Source organism: Pyrus communis, chromosome 12, assembly GCF_041283825.1.
Source record: "Pyrus communis isolate YQ-2024b chromosome 12, ASM4128382v1, whole genome shotgun sequence".
Lineage (NCBI taxonomy): Eukaryota > Viridiplantae > Streptophyta > Magnoliopsida > Rosales > Rosaceae > Pyrus > Pyrus communis.
Window position 1 is genome coordinate 13,742,961 of NC_142576.1, and position 10,684 is coordinate 13,753,644.

The following is a 10,684-nucleotide window of genomic DNA, read 5'->3' on the forward strand; positions in this document are numbered from 1 at the left end:
AATTCTAACCCCGTTCCACCCAATGTTCCTTTTCCTCACAGATTTTTGCAAACAAAGAAGGAGGAGCATGAGAAGGACATTCTTGAGACATTTAGGAAAGTTCAAGTCAATATCCCGCTCCTATATGCCATAAAGCAAGTGCCCAAATACGCTAAGTTCTTGAAAGAATTGTGCACTACAAGGAAGAGGCCATCACATAAAGAGGTAGTAAGGGTAAGTGAGAATGTTTCCGCTGTTTTACAAAGAAAATTACCACCAAAGTGCAAAGATCCAGGTAGCTTTACAATCCCTTGTATTATTGGTCAAACTAAGTTCGAACATGCTATGTTAGACTTAGGAGCTTCAATTAACGTCATGCCATACTCTATTTATGCTTCAATGAACCTTGGTGAATTGAAAAATGATGGTGTGATTATTCAATTAGCCGATAGATCTAATGCCTATCCAAAGGGAGTATTGGAAGATGTCTTAGTGCAGGTGAATAATTTGATCTTCCCGGCGGATTTCTATGTCCTTGAAATGGAGGAAACTACCCATGCTCCATCCTTGCCGATTCTTCTTGGGAGGCCATTCACGAAGACAGCACGAACTAAGATAGACGTGTTTAAAGGCACTTTAACAATGGAATTCGATGGGGAAGTGATTGATTTTAATATTTCTGAAACTATGAGATTTCCTAATGATGATCACTCATGTTTCTCTATTGATATTCTTGATTCTTTGGCGCAGGCACACCTTGATCAATTACATGGCGATGCACTTGAAACAGTCATTACAAATGGCATAGAATTGAAGGATCACATGGCTGCCACCATAGCAACCCACGGCACACAATTGAACACCCATGCCGTGGCCTTTGATGAAGATGTAATTGAGACCGTGGCAGCCCTAGAGTCATTGCCACGGCTCCAAGGTAAGCACCCTAGTCCAATTTCAATTCCAATTACGACTAATAAGTTGCTCCCTTCTATAGAACAACCACCTACACTTGAGCTCAAACCGTTGCCAAATCACTTGAAGTATGTGTTTTTGGGCGAGCAAGACACATTGCCCGTCATTATAGCTTCATCACTCACGGCACAAGAGGAGGAGAAATTGGTGAGGGTTCTCAAAGAGCACAAGACGGCCATTGGGTGGACTTTGGCCGATATCAAGGGTATAAGTCCTACCACATGCATGCATCGAATTCTCATGGAAGAAGGCGCAAAACCATCAAGGGAAGCCCAACGTCGACTCAACCCACCAATGATGGAAGTAGTGAAGAAGGAAATCATCAAATTGCTTGATTGTGGCGTCATCTATCCCATCTCGGATAGTTGTTGGGTTTCACCGGTCCAAGTGGTTCCCAAGAAGTCCGGAGTCACGGTGGTGAAGAATGAAGAAGATGAACTTGTGCCTACACGTATTCAAACCGGTTGGAGGGTGTGCATTGACTATAGGAAGCTAAATGCCGCAACAAGGAAAGATCACTTCCCTTTACCATTCATTGATCAAATGCTTGAAAGGTTAGCTGGTCATTCTTTTTATTGCTTTCTTGATGGTTACTCGGGATATAATCAAATTGTCATAGCACCGGATGATCAAGAAAAGACCACCTTTACTTGTCCATTTGGTACTTTTGCATATCGTCGTATGCCATTTGGTTTATGCAATGCACCCGCCACTTTCCAACGATGCATGGTAAGTATCTTATCTGATTATGTTGAAAAGATAATTGAAGTATTTATGGACGATTTTAGTGTCTTTGGGGACTCATTTGATGATTGCTTGCATAATCTTACTTTAATCTTGCAAAGATGTACGGAAACTAACCTTGTTTTGAATTGGGAAAAATGTCATTTTATGGTTAAACAAGGCATAGTTTTGGGCCATATCATCTCTGAAAAAGGAATTGAAGTTGATAAGTCTAAAATAGATCTTGTACGCTACTTACCCTCTCCTACTACGGTTAGAGAGGTTCGTTCTTTTCTTGGCCATGCAGGATTCTATAGGCGATTTATCAAGGATTTCTCCAAGATTGCACAACCCCTATGCCGTCTCCTACAAAAAGAAGTGGCGTTCGAGTTCAACGAGGAGTGTGAGAAGGCATTCAAGCTTCTCAAGGACAAGCTTACCACGGCACCTATCATCCTTCCACCTGATTGGACGTTGCCTTTTGAGCTCATGTGTGATGCATCCGATTATGCAATAGGGGCTGTTTTGGGTCAAAGGAAGAACAAGCATTCCCACGCCATCTACTATGCTTCTAGGACCTTGAACGATGCTCAATTAAACTATTCTACCACTGAAAAAGAACTTCTTGCCGTTGTATTTGCTTTAGATAAGTTTCGTTCATATTTACTTGGCACTAAAGTGATTGTATTTTCTGACCATGCAGCTCTTAGGTACTTATTCACTAAAAAGGAGGCTAAACCACGGCTCATTAGATGGATGCTTCTTCTCCAAGAGTTTGATATTGAAATTCGAGACAAGAAAGGGAGTGAGAACGTAGTTGCTGACCATTTAAGTCGTTTGGTGTGCAATGAGGACTCCTTACCCATCCAAGAGACTTTCCCCGATGAACAATTGCTGTCCATTAAGGTATGTGAGCCTTGGTATGCCGATTTGGTCAATTTTTTGGTGTCAAAACGTGTTCCAAGTACCCTAGCAAGGCACCAACGTGATAAATTAAAGAAAGAGGCACGGTTTTATGTATGGGATGACCCATATTTGTGGAAGTTTTGTGCAGATCAGATTGTGCGTCGTTGTGTGCATGATTGTGAGTTTAATTCGATTCTAACATTTTGTCATACTTATGCTTGTGGTGGACACTTTGGCACACAACGCACTGCCCTTAAAGTATTAGAATGTGGTTTTTATTGGCCAACAATCTTTAAAGATGCTAGAACATTTTGTTTAACTTGTGATCGTTGCCAACGAATGGGAAATATTGGTGCAAGGGACCAAATGCCGCAAACACCTATCTTTAACGTTGAAATTTTTGATGTTTTGGGCATTGATTTCATGGGTCCTTTCCCATCTTCGTTTGGCTTTACTTATATTTTGCTTGCGGTGGATTATGTCTCAAAATGGGTGGAAGCTAAAGCCACCCGTACTAATGATTCTAGAGTTGTTGCAGATTTTATAAAGACTAACATTTTTGCTAGATTTGGGATGCCTCGAGTGCTTATTAGTGATGGAGGCTCTCACTTTTGTAATCGTACCATTGAAGCACTACTCAAGAAGTATCAAGTCACACATAAGGTTTCAACACCTTACCATCCCCAAACCAATGGCCAAGCCAAGGTGTCCAATAGAGAAATCAAGCAAATCTTGGAGAAGACCGTTGGACCAACAAGAAAAGATTGGAGTGTGCGTTTGGAGGATGCTTTATGGGCCTATAGGACGGCATACAAGACACCAATAGGCATGTCCCCTTTTCGGCTAGTGTATGGCAAGCCATGTCATCTCCCCGTGGAATTAGAGCACAAGGCTCATTCGGCAATCAAGACATTCAATATGGACATAGATGCGGCTGGAATGCATAGGAAGTTGCAATTGAATGAACTTGAGGAACTTAGGCGTGAAGCATATGAGAATGCGTGCATTTACAAGGAAAAGACCAAAGCTTTTCATGACAAGATGATCCGAAGCAAAACATTCTCCATAGGGCAAAAAGTTTTACTTTTTAATTCCCGCCTTCGTTTATTCCCTGGTAAGTTACGTTCTAAATGGATTGGACCTTTTGTTGTTACCAATGTTTTTTCACATGGCGCAGTTCAAATCCAAAGCTTGAGGAATGGCCAAGAATTCAAGGTGAACGGGCATCGTTTGAAGCCCTATTATGCAAATGTTGAAGGGCAAGTTGTGGAGGATATCACACTCCATGTCGTGGGCTCCAAATGAGGATAAGAAGAAGGTTCGTCCGGCTGCACGACGTTAAAGCAAGCGCTTCTTGGGAGGCAACCCATGCATTCAACGAGAGAGGATGTGGGCAATTCACCATTTCAAGCTACAAAATCAGATTTGCGTTCCTCAATCTCTATCTCTTTATTATTTTAATTTTGTCATGTTAGTTCGTTTATATTGTTTGTTTGGATGTGAGTCTTTGTGTGAAACATTGAGGACAATGTTTGATTTAAGTGTGGGGGGGGTAAACAAAGTGTTTTTCATGCAAATTCGTGGGATTTTATCACCCATCATTTCTAATGTTGTTTCACACTGTTTTTAAGTGTTTTTAGAGTGTTTTGAAGTGTTTTTATGTCTTTTGGTCAGAAAATCCGAAAATTTACAAAACAATTACAAAATAGTTTTGAAAAACCCAAAAAGAGTTGTTTTTAAGTTGTTTTTGTGTGTTTGTTTGTGTCTTAGGTCACCTTCCAACACAATGATGAGGATTTGGTTTTTAATTGCATGACTATTAAAGAATGTTGTAAACATGGCTGGAAGTTGATTTATGCTTTGGTTTATGCTTGGTTATGGTTATAATTTATGAATTCACATGTAATTACAAAGATAAAATCAGTTTTTGTAACATGCTTGAAGGAAGAAACTCAAACTAACGCTACTTAAATGGCTTGTTCTCGTGCATTTACGTTATGTTTCTTTAGTTATTTTAGTCCTTTAAGCTATTTTCGTGTGTTTGTAGGTCCAAAGGGCTAAAGGAGCAAAAAGATGCATTTTGGAGACTTTTGGAGCACTTTTGGGCTAAGGATGGATAGCTTATGCTTGGCGCCAAAATGTTGGACGAAATTGAAGACCAAAGTGTTGGAACTTTGTTCCCTTTAGTTTTAGGACATTTAAACCTTCCAATTCCCTTATGCCGTGCATCTCCACCTTTCTCCCAAAACCATACACATGCATTCATTATTCATTCCCTCACATGCTCCCATTACTTATCATTCATCACTTATCATTCACCACTTATCACTTATCATATCATTCACCACTTATCATTCATCACTTATCATTCACCACTTATCACTTATCATATCATTCACCACTTATCATTCATCAAACACATGCATTCACATGTTTTCACAATCTGCCATCATTCCAACCAAAACCGTGCACATGCTATCACCATGCATTCACATGCACTTGTTCCTCCATCATTGCACCAACAACAACATTGCACATGCACTCCCTTTAATTAATTAACCCACATGCACCCTTTATTCTTTCATCATTCCAGCCACTCCACAATCCCATTCATCAACACATGCATCCACATGCATTCACCCTTTAAACCATTAAATCCACATGCCTTCCTATTCAATTAAATCAGCCACATGCATTCATCATCATAACCTAGCTGTCATTCCACTTCATTGCACATGCATCTTCAAATAAATCAGATTTCCATCATATTCACATGCATTCCATCCTTTAAAACATTGCACATGCACTCCCTTTAATTAATTAAGCCACATGCACTCCCATCCATTTCATCATTGCAGCCAACACATGCTTTCACATGCATTTTCAGATTGTCCTCTTGCACATGCAGCCACATTCCCTCCTAGCTGTCATGTTCCCCCCATTTCACCTATAAATAAGCATCCATTGCATTCATACTCATTCATTCACTCTTCCATATTCCAGAAATTCGTCAAAACCTCTCCACACCCTTGCAGCAGCCACCAAAACACTTTTCTCCTCCATTGCAGCCACTCCAACCACTCCCCAAACCATTCACACCATCAAACTATCCTTAGACCTTGTGCTACAACGAAGAGGAAGATAAGAGGGCCTAAACGTTCATACAATTCAAGTTTGAGTTGTTGGAATGTTTAGGTGTTTCTTTGATTTCAATGTTTAATTTCAATACTCTTTGTTTTGTACGAATGAGGAATGGAAGAGAAGAGGGCCTAAACATTCATACAATTCAAGTTTGAGTTGTTGGAATGTTTAGGTGTTTCTTTGATTCCAATGTTTAAATTCAACTAAACCCCCCTTGGCTAGGGGGGGGATTCGAAATATATGTTTATGCTTGCATTTTGATTTGATTACTTCTAATTGCGTTTCATAAGTTGCGGATTCAATTTGTTTAACCGTTTGATTGATAACTTATTTATGTATGTTTATTGAGAATGCGCGCTTAATTTTCATGCATGAATATGACGCTAGAATATAAGTGAGTTTCACCTAATAGTTACGAACTTATATTCGCAAGTAGTGGAGGTTGCTTATAAACAATCGCGTTAAACAAATTCTTGGCATAAGTTTCATGCAATCATAGTAACGAATGCCTCGTCAACACTTATAATTTTCATAGAGCGTAATGATTCTTGCTTGTACCTCTTCTATGCATTCATGTTGAGGACTTGTGGGGAATGTTTTGAATTGTCGCATGCATCATCCAATTCAATAACGTTAGGAAGATTTGAAGGTTAATTAGTGCATCACGGTTAACTTGGGGTGTTGAGTATCATAGTTTATTGAAATGCAATTGGAAATCATTTTATTATGCAAGTATAACATGTATGGAGATGAACCCCTTAGCTAGGTTCCCATTCATTCCATTCCATCAAATTCGTTTTACAATCTGTTTAGTTTATTAACTTGTTTTGTTATTTCAATTCTCGTCAATTTAAAACCCCCCTTTACTTTCTTGTTCTTTAGTGTTTAGAATTTGTTTAGTTTATGTTTTAAAGTGTTTTGATTCAATTTTATTTCCCAATTTCGTCCAAATTCACCAAAGTGCTCAAAACTGCCCAGAAAGTGATTTTAAGGCAGTTTTGAGTGTTTTGGGTGATGTTTGAGTCTTTTGGTTTGTTTTAATGTTTTAAGTGTTTAGTTTTACATTCTTTGAGTTAGTTTAGTGTTTTATATTGTGTTTTTACGTTCTTGAGTCAAGTTATTACTTAATTTCGTCCAAATTTGTGTTTGTGCTCAAATCTGCCCAGAAAGTGGTTTTTAGGCAGATTTGAGTGTGTTTGTGTTGTTTTGAGTCTTTTGGTTTGTCTTAGTGTTTTAAAGTTTAGCTTTGTATTCTTTGAGTCTAGTATAGTGTTTCATATTGTTATTTTACGTTTTTGAGTCAAATCCAAGTGGTTAACAATCCCTCCTAATCCCCGGTCTAGAACGATCCCTACTTATACATATACTACAATTTGACGAAAAGAGGGTTTAATTTGTGTGCGTATAAATCCCGCATCAGGCAAAAAGTTTTACTTTTTAATTCCCGCCTTCGTTTATTCCCTGGTAAGTTACGTTCTAAATGGATTGGACCTTTTGTTGTTACTAATGTTTTTTCACATGGCGCAGTTCAAATCTAAAGCTTGAGGAATGGCCAAGAATTCAAGGTGAACGGGCATCGTTTGAAGCCCTATTATGCAAATGTTGAAGGGCAAGTTGTGGAGGATATCACACTCCATGCCGTGGGCTCCAAATGAGGATAAGAAGAAGGTTCGTCCGGCTGCACGACGTTAAAGCAAGCGCTTCTTGGGAGGCAACCCATGCATTCAACGAGAGAGGATGTGGGCAATTCACCATTTCAAGCTACAAAATGAGATTTGCGTTCCTCAATCTCTATCTCTTTATTATTTTAATTTTGTCATGTTAGTTCGTTTATATTGTTTGTTTGGATGTGAGTCTTTGTGTGAAACATTGAGGACAATGTTTGATTTAAGTGTGGGGGGGTAAACAAAGTGTTTTTCATGCAAATTCGTCGGATTTTATCACCCATCATTTCTAATGTTGTTTCACACTGTTTTTAAGTGTTTTTAGAGTGTTTTGAAGTGTTTTTATGTCTTTTGGTCAGAAAATCCGAAAATTTACAAAACAATTACAAAATAGTTTTGAAAAACCCAAAAAGAGTTGTTTTTAAGTTGTTTTTGTGTGTTTGTTTGTGTCTTAGGTCACCTTCCAACACAATGATGAGGATTTGGTTTTTAATTGCATGACTATTAAAGAATGTTGTAAACATGGCTGGAAGTTGATTTATGCTTTGGTTTATGCTTGGTTATGGTTATAATTTATGAATTCACATGTAATTACAAAGATAAAATCAGTTTTTGTAACATGCTTGAAGGAAGAAACTCAAACTAACGCTACATCCTTGAGAGACTTGAGCCTATAACGTTCTTTGGAGAGTATAATCTATGATTTCTTGTTTTCTAAAGTCGTTGCATGATCTCATCATTCTTTGCTTGGTTGCTATTTAGAATGCATTTCATTATAGTTCCAAATACTAGAACTCATGCCCATTTCATTCAAAGCATGATATTGATTGCATAACATACAATAAGATGAAGTTGTTAGTCAAGCCAGAGCCAAAAAGCCTATCCCTTTTCATATGTATTGTAGGATTAACCCTCTTGAGCCTTTTCAAAACCTATTTTCGTTGTTAGCCACATTATCCTCACCTAGCCTAGAATAGGACTTTCCATACCTTGGTTCTTAAAGGATAGTGAAGCACGACTTAGAGTGAACTCCTTTGGTCAATATATGGTGGAAAACGAGTGTGGGGGAAGATGATAGGGCACGGAAAAAAAAAAAAAAAAAAAAAAAAAAAAAAAAAAGAAAAAAGAGAAGGAAAAAAGAGAAATTCGTAGAAAAATCAAAAGAAAATAGAAAAGTGTTCAAAAGAAAGAAAAGGAGTTGAAAAATAAGTGAGAATGAACTCACAAGTGTTGGTTGTTGAAGGAAGGGTCCAAAAGAGTGAATTTGACCCTAAATGTTGCATGAATCTTCCCTTGTGTTTAAAAGTTAGTTTTTTGCCATTAGAAGTGAGTTTAAGTGTCAATTTCATTACTTTGCTTACTATTGCTTTAAGAACGTTTGTTTATCCTTACCTTTCTTTGTTAGCCAATACCTTAGCCTCGTTACAACCCTCAACTTCTATCTTGATGTTATGTGTTCAATATGTGGAGTTTGAATTTGGTATGAGCATATGGAATCACTGGTTCTCGTTCTAAGTAGTAGCATTCCATTCATGAGATCATATTCATGTCATTGTCGTAAATCCAGAAAATGCTTTCTTTGATATAACATATGTGAGTATTAGTCTTCATATTTACATCAATCTTCTCACATATAACTAGTGTAGGGTGTGAAGTTAGAAAATCTGTGTGAAAATAGAGTGCATTCTAGTGAGGAATTGAGGGAATTCTCTAAGGCATGTTACTACATTCGAAACATTGTTTTAATTGATTATATGTGAACTAATAGGTAGTAACTATGATTAAGTGTTTATTGAAGTATAAAGAAAGCTAACAACCGTGGGGATGATGTTCTCTAATGTGTCATGTTCGTTGGGAATCCCTGAGATACATGTTGGAAGGTTTAGAATGTGTTTTGTTTTGTTTTTGATTTATTTCGTTTTGCTTGAGGACTAGCAAAAGCTAAGTGTGGGGGAATTTGATAGGAGCATATTTATGCTACTTAGTTGTGTTGTTTCCTTACACTTAGTGAGTTAATTACTATGTATTTCAGTCTTTTAAAGTATTTTCGTGTGTTTTTAGGTCCTAATGGCAAAAGGAGCAAGAAAGTGCATTTTGAGGCTATTTGGAGCATTTTTGGGCATGGATTGGATAGCTTAATCATGTAGCAATGAGGATGGACGAAATTGAAGACTAGAAGAGCTAGGAAAGGCTACAAATCTGGTGGAAGAAGTTCTACTCCAATGAAGATAAGGAAGAAGCAAGAAACAAGGAACCTTATCCAACCTTATCCAACCTTATCTTATCCTATCCTAGAAACCCTATCCTATCCTATCTCTAACATTATCCTATTCTATCCTATCCAAATCAGATTGGGACCTAAACCTAGCTACTTAGGGAGAATCAATTACACATTTAAACACCTATTTCAGTTTCTAGAAGACTCATCCATACCATTGCCGCAAATCACCATTCCTTGTAGGTTTAGGAATCACAATCCTTTTCCTACTCCTATATCACATGTCCTAGGCCCTTTAGGATTAGGAAATCTGCCTTAAACACAGTTTCTAGAACACCTAATCCTATCCCTACATGTGTGCCGCACCTAGCCTTCTAGAACTCCCTAATTCCTAGCCGAAATTCCTATTCCCATTCCCATTTAATTTCTGCCTTGAGCTAACCTTTTTAAATGGGATTAGGCAATCCTTTTCCTACACTAAGTGTGCCAAAACTAGCCTATATAAACAGCCTTGCCGTGCCATTTAATGACCACCATCCCTTCACACAACATTCATACATCCCTTCAGAAATCAACCTTTGCCGTGACCTTGCAACCACCCATCCATCATTCCCCTACTTCCATACATCCATCCCAACCTCCATACACCACCATAACCCCTTGCCGCACCACCATATATACCTAAAACCATCCAAAGTCCAGAAAATCGTCCACAAACTCACCATAGACCTTTGTGCCGTGACCTAGCAAGGAGAAGGAGAAGGAAGACCAACCCTTGGGCATTTGTACATTCAAGTTGGAGTGTTGGACGTGTCTAGGTGTAATCTATCTTTTATTTTCAATGTTTAAATCTATATTGCTTTGTTTTGTCATGAACATGAAAGGCTAAACTCGTTTTAGCCTAGGGATGCTTTGAAACCATGATTACAATTATAATATGATTTGATTAATTCCAGTTGTGATTTCATAAATTGCGAATGCAATTTACTTAACCGTTTGATGGATAACTTGTTCTTGTATGTTTATTAGGGAGGCCTACTTAATTTGCATGCTTGAATTTGGGGCTAGAATATAAGGGTGT